Genomic DNA, 14,757 nt, shown 5'->3' with positions numbered 1-14,757 from the left:
ACTGCGAGTGGATTGCCTGGGATTCTTGATTGACACTGACAGGACGAAATTTCAACTCCACTTGGGGTAATACTAGAATGTGCATTGCTATTCTGTATCAATGGATATTTTTCAAGAGTGGCAATTTTGTCAAAGGAGAAGTTGAAAGTGAATGGCCAGTACTAAGAGCATGCAGAGAATGAAAATAATTTATGTGGCGGCACTCAAGCATTTCGCAGAAGTCATTTCAAATGATTGGGTTTTCATTGGAATGATTGGGGCTTCGCTCTTTCAACCTAACTGTCCAAATCTTAATGTAATAGAATTGTGTCTAATGTAACATATTTTGCTCTAACAATTCCCTTTGAAGGGATTCAAAGAGTCAAGTCAACCTTATTCAATCCATTTCAAGTGTTCTGTGTTTACCTAAGGACATGTAATCTCTGGGTATTCCAGCCACAATGTAAATCCTTGGGACCTTGGAGAGAGACCCAAACCTCATTTCTATTGCTGCTCTATCGACGCAGAGTGAAATGACAGAGGGGCATTTACGAGGGTCAGCGTATTTGTTCTTTAGATGGACAAGATGTCCCCAGAGCACTCTTTGGACACGCACCCTGCAATTGATAGGTCAATTATCTTTTGTCTCGCTTATCCACTCCAAACTGGAGAAAGGTCGGCCCCATTCAGCTACCATACTGACTTCATACATGTGAGTACCAAAAGCTACTGACATCACTCAACGTCCACCATTGGAAGATGTGAGAGCAGGTGTCAAATACTCTGTTGCACTGAAGTGATGTGTGGTTCAGATGATTGATTCTGATGTACCAAGGGAAATAAAGCCGTCCAATGTGACCAAATTGACCTTCATTGTAGTGGAATAGCCAAGTAGATTGCGCATGTTGTTGCTTTGTTTTTGATGTTGCCTCTTTTATTTAGCTGGCGAATTAACACACCTCTGAAGTCTTTCCATCTGCTGTTTGGTTTGGCAATCTTATATTGTGTGTCTGTGTGTGTGTGTCTGTGTGTGTGTGTGTGTGTGTGTGTGTGTGTGTGTGTGTGTGTGTGTGTGTGTGTGTGTGTGTGTGTGTGTGTGTGTGTGTGTGTGTGTGTCTGTGTGTGTGTGTGTGTGTGTGTGTGTGTGTGTGTGTGTGTGTGTGTGTGTGTGTGTGTGTGTGTGTGTGTGTGTGTGTGTGTGTGTGTGTCTGTGTCTGTGTCTGTGTCTGTGTGTGTGTGTGTGTGTGTGTGTGTGTGTGTGTGTGTGTGTGTGTGTGTGTGTGTGAAGGTTCTTATTCATTGTAATTGAATAGAGAGTAAGCAGGCAAGGAAACCCACTCATTAGAATTTAATCTTTCAAACAAGTTAAGCTCTGTGTCTATTGATCACTCATGGTGCAAAGTGCAGTACAGAACTTTCAAATGATTATTTTCTCATGGAATTTTTGTAATTATCCCGGGTGTGACAAATTGCTTTCTATACTGTATTGCATGTTTCTTTGAACTTTCCTGGTGGAGTACTTATAGTACTGTAGTAATTGAATGATCAATATCATTGGAGGCTCACTGCTCCTTTGTGTCCTTTTGAACATTGTGATGAGGATACACCAGGTAAGAGAAAGGTGAGGTGCTTGATATTTCAGGTAAAGGTTTACTGTATAAGCATTTTACTCTAAAGACTCACAATGTTTCCTTCCAACATCTTTATGTTGTGTTGTTACTTCCTCACATGGTTGGGGTCAATTCCAACTGAAGTCAGTCATTTCAGGAAATGATTTGAATGTAAAAACTTTTGACATCAATAGCTCCACCTTTTCAGTTAATTGAGAATTGTCTCTTTTTTTCAATTATTAAATTGGAATTTCAGTTCACTTCCTAAATTGACTGCCTTACTCCATAACGTCCTTCGTAACAGGAAATGCAGATGAGCTTTGTGATTTACATACATTCACTGAAAACGCTCTCTAACACATAGTTAACAGTATAGCACTTTTCATTTAGCATACATTTGTCCAACTAATAGCCTAAACACCGATCAAGCAAAAGTTTGGACTCAACGTTCAAATCCTGTTGCTGCAAAGCATTATTTAAATTCCTATATCTGCACCATACATCACATACTGTCATCATCCTCCCCTGTAGGTGTTTTATTGACACTGATCATAACCCCGAGACTGATTATGCTCATCTATCTTGGAGGTAAGGGGCACTTCATTATGGTGTCATAGGCCTACTACTTTCTGAGAATCTTGATTAGATCGTGAGAAATGCGCCATAAGTTGATGACTCTGTACCACTATAATCTTGTTCATCAGCAGTCAGTATGGATGGTGCATTAGTATTAGGGGTAAATTGCATGTCTGGCTCATAGGCCAAACTGTTTTGATTTGAGAGAGATGGGGGATGAATATTTTTGTGTTGGAATTGGCCGTAGCTCTATAGATAATATTATGTTAGACTATGTCTCAGCACAAGCAAGTTAGTTTCTAAGTCATGTTACTGGAACATCAATAGAAAACACTGGACAGGTGTACTACCTTATGGCTTGTTTCATTCTTCACTTTAGCAGAAATCTTATCTTTATGATGATATTCTCAGAAGCACGTTGCACAATATATCATGTGCAAGATATGGACACATGTCATATGATATCAATGTCTATCTAAGCATGTCTTATGGTATCATGTCAATCAACTGTACATTTACATACAGACAAGCTGAACCCATCATATGAAACATTCTCATTTCAAATCAGATATCATATTTCATCTCTATGTGTGCTTTGTTTCCCTGGGACACACATTGTCAGTGTGAAAAAAAACCATAATATAATTCCATGGTTACCCTTTGATGTAATATTCAACAGCTAGAACATGGTTCAGCCAAGTTCCTTCACAATCAAATCAAAGGCAGATGACAGACATACACTACATACCACATAACCGATTCCACTCAGCAGACACGCACACACACATGCACGCCCAGTCACACAAACACACACACACAGTTCACAGACTCCTCTATCTGTGAAATGAAGTGATAAGAAGGGGCAGAGTCAAACCCTCAATCCCCAGTGCCACTTCTATTCCCTCCTTCCCCTGGCCCTCCACCCTAGGAGCTTTTTCACCTCCGGAGCTGTCAGGCAAGTGTGCTGGCTGGGAGTGGTCTAACACAGGGGATCCACGATCCATCAGTCCCTGAAGGGCTGTTGCTCGGGTGTTTGCTGGCTGTGGGTGTCTTGTAGGGGGCCTAAATATGTGACAGATGCCCTTGACCACTCATGGGGCACCAGGAGACGTTAGCACTGTATTCCAGTTGCAATTCAGACTCCGTCCCAAAGGGTTATACTAATGCCGTCGGGGGTACGGCAAATAAAAAATGTTATTCACAAAAATAGAAAAAAGAAACATACAAAAGAAAAAATGTCTTCAGATTTTCATACAGTCCGTTTATATTTTTCAACAGGGCTTTACATTTGGGCGGGGGTTTTTTCTCGCCTGAGTAGCCTTGTTTCACTGCCAAAAATAAAATGAAACCATCTAGAGTTCAGCAAAATAAGAACACAATGTAAAATACAGGTAGCCTAGTCAAATAATGAACAACACATTAACCGTTACTCTCTCACGGGAATTCCACGAATGGTCCATATGTAGCCAAACGTAGCTGCTACTCATTCATGTTTTCTCTAAAATGGATTAATGGTAAAAAAATGTAAGGCCTGCGTCCATAGAGACACATACCAGTTCTACTGGTAGTACTGCTACTACCAACAGTACTACACCTGCACCTGTTGACGACACAAGTTGTTCTGCTTCCACGAGCACATCCAATGCTAGCATCAGTAATTCCACATTTGTTGCTAGCCTAGCTAGCATGGACACTGACAGTTGTGAATCTGATGCAGCCAAAGAGCTACTGCCCCCTTACCCGGAAAGCAACGAACAACAGACAGGGACATTGGACCATCGAAGAAGCGCAAATATGATGAGAACTACATTGATTTGGGGTTCACTTATATTGGGAGTAGTGCCTTTCCTCAGCCACGGTGTGTTATATGTGCAAAAGTACTATCTCACAACTCGATGAAACTTTCACTCTTGCACAGACATTTAGAAACAAAACATGCCAATTTGAAAACTAAGCCATAGGAGTTTTTTGAGCGAGAATTAAGACGACTTTCGAGTAGTAAGACATGTATAAAAGTAACAGATACCATTAATAAGAAGGGGCTAGAAGCATATTATATGGTGAGCTACCGAGTGGCTAGGACAGGCAAGCCCCATACTATTGTGGAGGACTTAATTCTTCCTGCTGACGCGGATATGACTGAGACAATGCTGGGGGAAGAGGCCAAAAAGACTATACAGACAAATGCCTTCATCAAACAACTCAACACATCAATGACATGGCAGGAGATGTTCTGAATCAATTACTGCTTCGTGAACAAGCCATTGAATTCTATGCGTTACAGCTGGATGAGTCAAATCAAATCAAATCAAATTGTATTTGTCACATACACATGGTTAGCAGATGTTAATGCGAGTGTAGCGAAATGCTTGTGCTTCTAGTTCCGACAATGCAGTAATAACCAACAAGTAATCTAAACTACTGTCTTATACACAGTGTAAGGGGATAAAGAATATGTACATAAGGATATATGAATGAGTGATGGTACAGAGCAGCATAGGCAAGATACAGTAGCTGATATCGAGTACAGTATATACATATGAGATGAGTATGTAAACAAAGTGGCATAGTTAAAGTGGCTAGTGATACATGTATTACATAAGGATGCAGTCGATGATATAGAGTACAGTATACACGTATGCATATGAGATGAATAATGTAGGGTATGTAAACATTATATAAGGTAGCATTGTTTAAAGTGGCTAGTGATATATTTACATCATTTCCCATCAATTCCCATTATTAAAGTGGCTGGAGTTGAGTCAGTGTCAGTGTCAGTGTGTTGGCAGCAGCCACTCAATGTTAGTGGTGGCTGTTTAACAGTCTGATGGCTTTGAGATAGAAGCTGTTTTTCAGTCTCTCGGTCCCAGCTTTGATGCACCTGTACTGACCTCGCCTTCTGGATGATAGCGGGGTGAACAGGCAGTGGCTCGGGTGGTTGTTGTCCTTGATGATCTTTATGGCCTTCCTGTAACATCGGGTGGTGTAGATGTCCTGGAGGGCAGGTAGTTTGCCCCCGGTGATGCGTTGTGCAGACCTCACTACCCTCTGGAGAGCCTTACGGTTGTGGATGGAGCAGTTGCCGTACCAGGCGGTGATACAGCCCGCCAGGATGCTCTCGATTGTGCATCTGTAAAAGTTTGTGTGCTTTTGGTGACAAGCCAAATTTCTTCAGCCTCCTGAGGTTGAAGAGGCGCTGCTGCGCCTTCTTCACGATGCTGTCTGTGTGAGTGGACCAATTCAGTTTGTCTGTGATGTGTATGCCGAGGAACTTAAAACTTGCTACCCTCTCCACTACTGTTCCATCGATGTGTCGATGTGGATCGGGGGGTGTTCCCTCTGCTGTTTCCTGAAGTCCACAATCATCTCCTTAGTTTTGTTGACGTTGAGTGTGAGGTTATTTTCCTGACACCACACTCCGAGGGCCCTCACCTCCTCCCTGTAGGCCGTCTCGTCTTTGTTGGTAATCAAGCCTACCACTGTTGTGTCGTCCGCAAACTTGATGATTGAGTTGGAGGCATGCATGGCCACGCAGTCGTGGGTGAACAGGGAGTACAGGAGAGGGCTCAGAACGCACCCTTGTGGGGCCCCAGTGTTGAGGATCAGCGGGGTGGAGATGTTGTTGCCTACCCTCACCACCTGGGGGCGGCCTGTCAGGAAGTCCAGTACCCAGTTGCACAGGGCGGGGTCGAGACCCAGGGTCTCGAGCTTGATGACGAGCTTGGAGGGTACTATGGTGTTGAATGCCGAGCTGTAGTCGATGGTGATATGGTCCTTGACTAGTCTCTCAAAGCACTTCATGATGACGGAAGTGAGTGCTACGGGGCGGTAGTCGTTTAGCTCAGTTCGCTTAGCTTTCTTGGGAACAGGAACAATGGTGGCCCTCTTGAAGCATATGGGAACAGCAGACTGGTATAGGGATTGATTGAATATGTCCGTAAACACACCGGCCAGCTGGTCTGCGCATGCTCTGAGGGCGCGGCTGGGGATGCCGTCTGGGCCTTTAGCCTTGCGAGGGTTAACACGTTTAAATGTCTTACTCACCTCGGCTGCAGTGAAGGAGAGTCCGCATGTTTTCGTTGCAGGCCGTGTCAGTGGCACTGTATTGTCCTCAAAGCGGGCAAAAAAGTTATTTAGTCTGCCTGGGAGCAAGACATCCTGGTCCGTGACTGGGCTGGATTTCTTCTTGTAGTCCGTGATTGACTGTAGTGTCTGAGCCGTTGAATTGAGATTCTACTTTGTCTCTGTACTGACGCTTAGCTTGTTTGATAGCCTTGCGGAGGGAATAGCTGCACTGTTTGTGTTCGGTCATGTTACCAGTCACCTTGCCCTGATTAAAAGCAGTGGTTCGCGCTTTCAGTTTCACGCGAATGCTGCCATCAATCCACGGTTTCTGGTTAGGGAATGTTTTAATCGTTGCTATGGAAACGACATCTTCAACACACGTTCTAATGAACTCGCACACCGAATCAGCGTATTCGTCAATATTGTTATCTGACGCAATACGAAACATCTCCCAGTCCACGTGATGGAAGCAGTCTTGGAGTGTGGAGTCAGCTTGGTCGGACCAGCGTTGGACAGACCTCAGCGTGGGAGCCTCTTGTTTTAGTTTCTGTCTGTAGGCAGGGATCAACAAAATGGAGTCGTGGTCAGCTTTTCCTAAAGGAGGGCGGGGCAGGGACTTATATGCGTCGCGGAAGTTAGAGTAACAATGATCCAAGGTTTTTCCACCCCTGGTTGCGCAATCGATATGCTGATAAAATTTAGGGAGTCTTGTTTTCAGATTAGCCTTGTTAAAATCCCCAGCTACAATGAATGCAGCCTCCGGATAAATGGATTCCATTTTGCAAAGAGTCAAATAAAGTTCGTTCAGAGCCATCGATGTGTCTGCTTGGGGGGGGATATATACGGCTGTGATTATAATAGGAAACTATGCAGTCAACAGACGTGGCGGGCCTGGCACAGCTCCTGGTATATGTCTGTTACGTTTAGGGGGGCTCAATTAAGGAAGACATCCTCTTCTGCGAACCACTGGAAACCAGGACAACAGGAGAGGATATTTTTTGACATCCACCGAGAGGCTCTTGCTGCCAAGGGAATGCCTGACAGCTTGAAAGATGTTTTGGACACTACAGTGAAAATGGTTAACTTTGTTAAAGAAAGGCCCCTGAACTTCTCGTGTATTTTCTGCACTATGCAATTATATGGGCAGCGACCATGTAACGCTTTTACAACATACAGAAGTGTGCTGGTTATCAAGGGGCAAAGTATTGACACTTTTTTTTTTTAAATTGAGAGACGAGCTTAAAGTTTTCTTTACTGACCATAATCTTCACTTGTCTGACCGCTTGCATGACGACGAGTTTCTCACATGATTGGCCTATCTGGGTGATGTTTTTCCTCGGCTGAATGTCTGAATCTAGGATTACAGCGACTCCACAACTACATTCAATGTGCGGAACAAAATTGAGGCTATGATTAAGAAGTTGGAGCTCTTCTCTGTATGCATTAACAATGACAACATACAGGTATTTCAGTCATTGGATGATTTTTTTTGTGTGCAAATGAACTCAAGCTTACAGACAATGTCAAATGTGATGTACCGAAGCTTCTGAGTGAGTTGGGTGCGCAATTATGCAGGTACCATCCCGAAATGGACACAAACAAGTGGATTTGTTATCCCTTTCATGATCTGCCTCCAGTCCACTTACCGATATCTGAACAAGAGAGCCTCATCGAAACTGCAACAAGCGGTTCTGTGAAAATTGAATTTAATCAGAAGCCACTGCCAGATTTCTGGATTGGGCTGCGTTCAGAGTTTCCCACCTTGGCATATTGCGCTGTTAAGACACTGATGCCCTTTGCAACCACATACCTATGTGAGAGTGGATTCTTGCCCCTCACTAGCATGAATACAGGCACAGACTTGGTATGGAAAATTATTTAAGACCGAGACTCTCTCCAATACAACCCAACATTGCAGAATTATGTGCATCTTTTCAAGCACACCCTTCTCATTAACCTGTGGTGAGTTATTCACAATTTTCAATGAACAAATAAAGTTTTATATGTAAGATGGCTAAATGAAGAGCAAAATAATTGATTATTATTATATTATTATTTGTGCCCTGATCCTATAAGAGCTCTTTGTCACATCCCACGAGCTGGGTTGTGACAACAAATCACACTCATTCTTATGTTCAATAAATGTATCGTATAGCGTGTGTGTGGCAGGCTTACAATGATGTCAAAAAACAACTTTTGAGAGTGCGCTGACCCTGGTGCTAGAGGGGGTACGCAGCTGGAGGTTGAATGTTTGAAGGGGTATGGGACTATAAAAAAATATTTGAGTGTATTTTGATACAATATTGTCAGTGGAAGTCCCATTGCCACCAGTGTTTTGATACAATATTGCCAGTGGAAGTCCCATTGCCACCAGTGTTTAGATACAATATTGTCAGTGGAAGTCCCATTGCCACCAGTGTTTTGGGAGTAAGGATTACATGTCTACAGCAGAAGGGTAAACAGGTAGCCCATTCCGTAAAACATGAAGGCACTGAGCTGTCATATTTCAAATTGTAACCTGTTATCTTGTCAAACTAATATTCTGCATGATATAATCTAAATCCAACATACAGCTCATGAGAAATATGTTGCATCCGACCCATAACGTTTAATTCAATCGTTTTTCTCACAGAGGCAGTTGGGCTATGGGTGTTAAATGGTTTGGCATCCACGTCAAGGCACTCTTGGATGCAGTCGTCCATGAGAAAATCCCATTCTGTGTGAGGTCCCTACACTCCTGGAAAAAAGGGTTCCAAAGGGGTTTTTCAGCTGTCCCCATAGGAGAACCCTTTTTGGTTCCAGGTACAACCATTTTGGGTTCCAGGTACAACCATTTTGGGTTCCATGTAGAAAGAAGCCAGTGTAGAAAAGGTTTTATGTGAAACCCAAAAGGGTTATACCTGGAACCAAAAGGATTCTGCCTGGAATCAAAAAGGGTTCTCCTATGGGGACAGCTGAATAACCCTTTAAGGTTCTAGATAGCAACTTTTTTTGCATGTTGAAAAATATGTTTGCATGTTTTTTAGTTTTTTATGATACCACTATCTTGATATGATAAATAAAAAGTCTGAATTATTTAGAACCACCTGTATTAACAACACATGGGTGAGATTGTTGTTGTGCAAATGATTTGTGCAGTATGCAAAAATTACCATTAACCTCATTCAATCTTGCAGCATGATTTGTTTCATGAACTTTTCTTCAGCTGTATGTTATAGAGGCAACGGTTTATGTATTGATCAGTTTACTAAACTCTAGTTAAATAATTGCCTCCTTATATGGTAATTTTTGCATTTGCACAATTCTTTGGCATATAAAAATCTCACCATAGTATAATTTTTTTGAATTGTATGTTGACTGCTTGTCAGACAGAGTGTCTAGAAGCAGGTTTCAGTTCAAAGCAATGACAGACAGGTGAGACAGACCTAACGCAAATCAAATCAAATCAAAGTTTATTTGTCACGTGCGTCGAAGACAACAGGTGAAATGCTTTCTTACAGTGAAATGCTTACTTACAGGCTCTAACCGATATTAGGTGAACAATAGGTAAGTAAAGAAATAAAAACAACAGTAAAAAGACAGTGAAAAATAACAGTAACGAGGCTATATACAGTAGCGAGGCTATAAAATTACCGAGGCTATATACAGACACTGGTTAGTTGGGCTGATTGAGGTAGTATGTACATGTAGATATGGTTAAAGTGACTATGCATATATGATGAACAGAGAGTAGCAGTAGAGTAAAAGAGGGGTTTGGCGGGTGGTGGGTGGCGGGTGGCGGGACACAATGCAGATAGCCCGGTTAGCTAATGTGTGGGAGCACTGGTTGGTCGGGCCAATTTAGGTAGTATGTTCATGAATGTATAGTTAAATGTGATATGTGATATAGTCAAATGTGATAAACAGAGAGTAGCAGAGGCGTAAAAGAGGGGTTGGGGGGAGGGGGCACACAATGCAGATTGTCCGGGTAGCCATTTGATTACCTGTTCAGGAGTCTTATGGCTTTGGGGTAAAAACTGTTGAGAATCCTTTTTGTCCTAGACTTGGCACTCCGGTACCACTTGCCATGCGATAGTAGAGAGAACAGTCTATGACTGGGGTGGTTGGGGTCTTTGACAATTTTTAGGGCCTTCCTCTGACATCGCCTGGTATAGAGGTCCTGGATGGCAGGCAGCTTAGCCCCAGTGATGTACTGGGCCGTACGCACTACCCTCTGTAGTGCCTTGCGGTTGGAGGCTGAGCAATTGCCGTACCGTACCAACTCACAAAGTCCTTCTGTATGGTGACGTCATGATATCTCAACAGCCTTTATTTTCTACATTCTATTCTACTCCATATTCAGCTCCTCAAGCCATTTTCCACCTTATGTGTGAAGAAAATTCACACTCCTTTGAAATAGCAGTCTGTGAATCATCACATCTAGAATGGAATTAGCCTTGAGGGTCTAAACACATCAAACTGCACTGAGGTACATTGTTCCCCATGTACATTAGAATAAGTACTCTGTCTTATACAGGACAAGTGGTTAGATATGGCCATGATTTATCTACTACTTGCACTATTATCTACTGAAACATCTATATTCCTAGGGGTTTTCTGTAATACATTTCAAGTATATTTCTTCATAAAATGGAAAAGAAGACCCACTTTACAAGAAATGATCTTATAGTATAGTGCTATTTTCATGTTCTATTATTTATTATTTTATGTCATGCATATACAGTAAGGCAGAGCTAGAAACACAAGCATTTTGCTACACCTGCAATAAGACCTGCTATACACGTGTATGTGACCAATAAAATTTGATTTGATTTTGATTTGATTCTTACAGTAAGTCAAGTACCTGAAGAGCATATTTTCCTGTCTTTGTCACTTCCTGCAGTCCTATAAAGTACTCAACCGTACAACATGAATGTTATGTTATGTAAGAGGTTGAAATTGAATGAAGTTGAGACAATAAGAGGGGGAATTATATGTTAAATTACATTATGAAAAATTCATTTGAGAGCTATAAGGTTCTATCTGCAAAACGATGATTCTGAGATAATTGGCTTTAAAATTCCGAACCCTCGTTGGTTTGAATGGTGTCAGCAATTTTTATGTATTCTTTTCAACTTAACAACATGAAGTTTGGTATTTAGAGTACTGTATAGGTAGAGAACATTGAACAGAACAAGGCTACGTCAATCTACATTTTGACAAAAATGCAGATAGAATCTCTTAGTCCCAAACCCTCGAATTACAATAGTCTCACATGATGACAAGAACAAAAAGTATTTATTTATGAACCAGTTGGCTGGGAATACCTGCTGGGTTTCTGATGGACTTAAAGGGAGCAAAAAAATAGAAAAATGATTACTTTACAAAATTGCTTTGAGAAATAGCACTTTGGGTGTGATTGTCAACACCTCAATGGTTACCTCTTATCTAAAAGAAAAAAATGTAAAATTCAACAGTGTTTGCCTGTCTTCACATAGACATGGGAGGATTGTGTCCACAATCCGTGAGACTGGGCGTAACTGACCAAGGGCATTCTGGGGTATGACAGAACACATCTGGGACACATTTCACCACCAAGTTTAAAAGGAACTCCTGTGGATTTGGCTTGTATGGAACATGTATGGAACACTGACACCCCATAGTCGTAGGGCCTACACCTCCCCCTTGTGTTGGTTAAGTATTGATCCACCAGTACATCCTTCCATCACTAGGCCTACTATCACTTTCAGCTCAATGGCTGGAGTTTCTGCACTTGAGAAGATGTGTTTCTTAATGTGCAAATGAAATGTGTTGCATACCACCACTCTCTAAAGGTTGTTTGCTCCTGATTTACAGTCCTTGTGTCATTTTCATAAAAATAATTACAGACCATGACGACATTACAGACCATGACGACATTACAGACCATGACGACATTACAGACCATGGCGACATTACAGACCATGGCGACATTACAGACCATGGCGACATTACAGACCATGGCGACATTACAGACCATGGCGACATTACAGACCGTGGTGACATTACAGACCATGGCGACATTCTCCCCTCATTTCCATGTTAATTTGATGTTTCGCGAACACTATCAAGTTAGCACAGTGTTCTCTAGCTTGCTCTGCTCGGCCATGCAGTGTTTTGTGCAGCTGCGTGTCCATTTAGACGAAGCTTGTTGAGACCTCACAGACAAAAAAAGGGGCCGATGCAAAAATAATTACACTGCCTTTATGCTACGCTATGTCTGTCCTGATTGCATTGAAAATCAAGTCGATAAGGAATTAGTATGCAAATAGCTTCACTGGATGAGAGAGAGATGCTGTTTACATCGGTTTGATCAAAAGCCAGTTGAGCAGTGAAAGTAATTTATGTAGAAGTGTGTACATGTCGAGGTAATCAAGGAATGGTACAGAAGCAGAACCATTATGAGAGAGCTTATCACGGCCAGAAAAGGCTTACGCAACATACTGTAAACTATGTAATCATCTCCCTTAATTGAAATGAACACATATGGATTGTACCTCCTAAGAAATGAATTTATAGTTCTACTAACTTTCTGATCAAGATGTGGACTGACGTTCTATTCAGTACTCCATGTGTGTTACTCTTGGTGTGCAGCACTGAGCAGCACAGTGTGTGTATGGGCAAAGCAAATTAACAAATAATACCAATGGTACTCTTGTTCTGTGTTAAATATTAATATAAAAGTACTAAAACAGAAGCAGATTCTCTAACCAAGAGAGATAAATCTTTTACTCTGGAGTTCCTAATTATTTTTTTCCAGTCGTTTCTCTGCTGCCTTGACCAGGGATAAATAAGGAAGTAAGGCAGTTTAAGACAGAGCATGCAGATGTAAGATCTTAATTTGATCACCCTGTTGCAGAAGAACTTTCCTGAAAAATTATAAATTATTAATTCATTATAATCCACATTATAATTAACATTTCCTGTTGCTGCAATATTATTTTCTTGCTAAAGCAAACTGGCTCAAAGTAATATCCTACATCTGTTCTTGTATGAATTGTATGAATTGTATGATACATAGATAATTGCAGTCATGAAAAATATATATGGAAAATTTATGGGGACATTATTCTGATTTCAGCAAACAAATTGTTTCTGCTATGACTGTGCTGTGTTGGACTTCGTTATAGGATCAGGAGGACTGGAATACTTAGAGGACATAGAGGTCTATGACCTCAGTGTTGCAATCATTATCCTTGTTCATTATGTGATCATTCATTTGTGCCGGTTATACAACAAGCCACGTTTCTCTTTTTTCACACCCTTTTCTCCCCAATTTCGTGGTGTCCAATTGTTAGTAGCTACTATCTTGTCTCATCGCTACAACTCCCGCACAGGATTGGGAGAGACGAAGGTCGAAAGGCATGCGTCCTCCGATACACAACCCAACCAAGCCGCACTGCTTCTTAACACAGCACGCATCCAACCCGGAAGCCAGCCGCACCAATGTGTCGGAGGAAACACCGTACACCTGGCAACCTTGGTTAGCGTGCACTGCGCCCCGCCCGCCACAGGAGTCACTGGTGTGCAATGAGACAAGGACATCCCTACCGGCCAAGCCCTCCCTAACCCAGACAACGCTAGGCCAATTGTGCAGAAGCTTTGTTTACAGACCTCCCGGTTGCGGCCGGTTACGACAGAGCCTGGGCGCGAACCCAGAGTCTCTGTTGGCACAGACGGCACTGCAGTAGAGCGCCCTTAACCACTGCGCCACCCGGGAGGCTAGCCACTTCTCTCTTGAAAAATTGTTTTTTTTATACCTTTATTGGACTACGCTGGTTAAATAATGGTTGATTAAAAACGTCAAATAAAAGAGTACCTAATGGTGGGAGTCCTGAGTACCATGGAGTACCATGGAGTACCATGGAGTACCATGGAGTACCATGCAAACAGAGGCAGAGGAAGGGTAGCAGCTTGTTGCGTGAGATCACGTAGAGGTCATGGCTCTTAGTCTGCTTCTTCCTCTCCTACTCACACACACAGAGTTGTTTATGTGGATGCTAGTGTAGCCGGCTCTATATACGTGCTCTTGGGTTGAGAGTTCTCACACAAGACCCCCATAACAGATGTAGACATTTAAAGTGGACATATTCTGTGACAGTTGTGTTCCCTAGTTGTGTGCTCATGTTTGCAGTAAAAGGGCTAAATATTTAATGGAGGAAAGAGGGGAAAGAGGAGCACCAAGGCGCCATCTGGGGACTGTGTGTGCGTGTATGTGCGTGTGTGTGTGTGTATGTACAGGTTTTCCTACCTTATCAGTACCACAATTTCCTGACAGGGTAGGAAAACAAGAACGTGTTTTAAAAGTCAGGACTTTTTTCTGAATTTGGTCAAATACAATTTTTTTCTGGTTTAATATATCTCAAAATGCATTAGTTGAAAGATTCATTTTCCATTTGGATCACCACAAAGTGATACAAATCAAGGTTTTACGAATTGTAAGTACAGAAACTTTGTTTACAAATTGCAGGTAAGATTCCTCCAGGCATTGGCACGTTATATCTGTCCC

This window comes from Oncorhynchus tshawytscha, linkage group LG31 (genome assembly GCF_018296145.1).
Source record: "Oncorhynchus tshawytscha isolate Ot180627B linkage group LG31, Otsh_v2.0, whole genome shotgun sequence".
Classification (NCBI taxonomy): domain Eukaryota; kingdom Metazoa; phylum Chordata; class Actinopteri; order Salmoniformes; family Salmonidae; genus Oncorhynchus; species Oncorhynchus tshawytscha.
The sequence above is the reverse complement of the archived record's forward strand: the minus strand, read 5'-3'. Positions refer to the sequence as shown.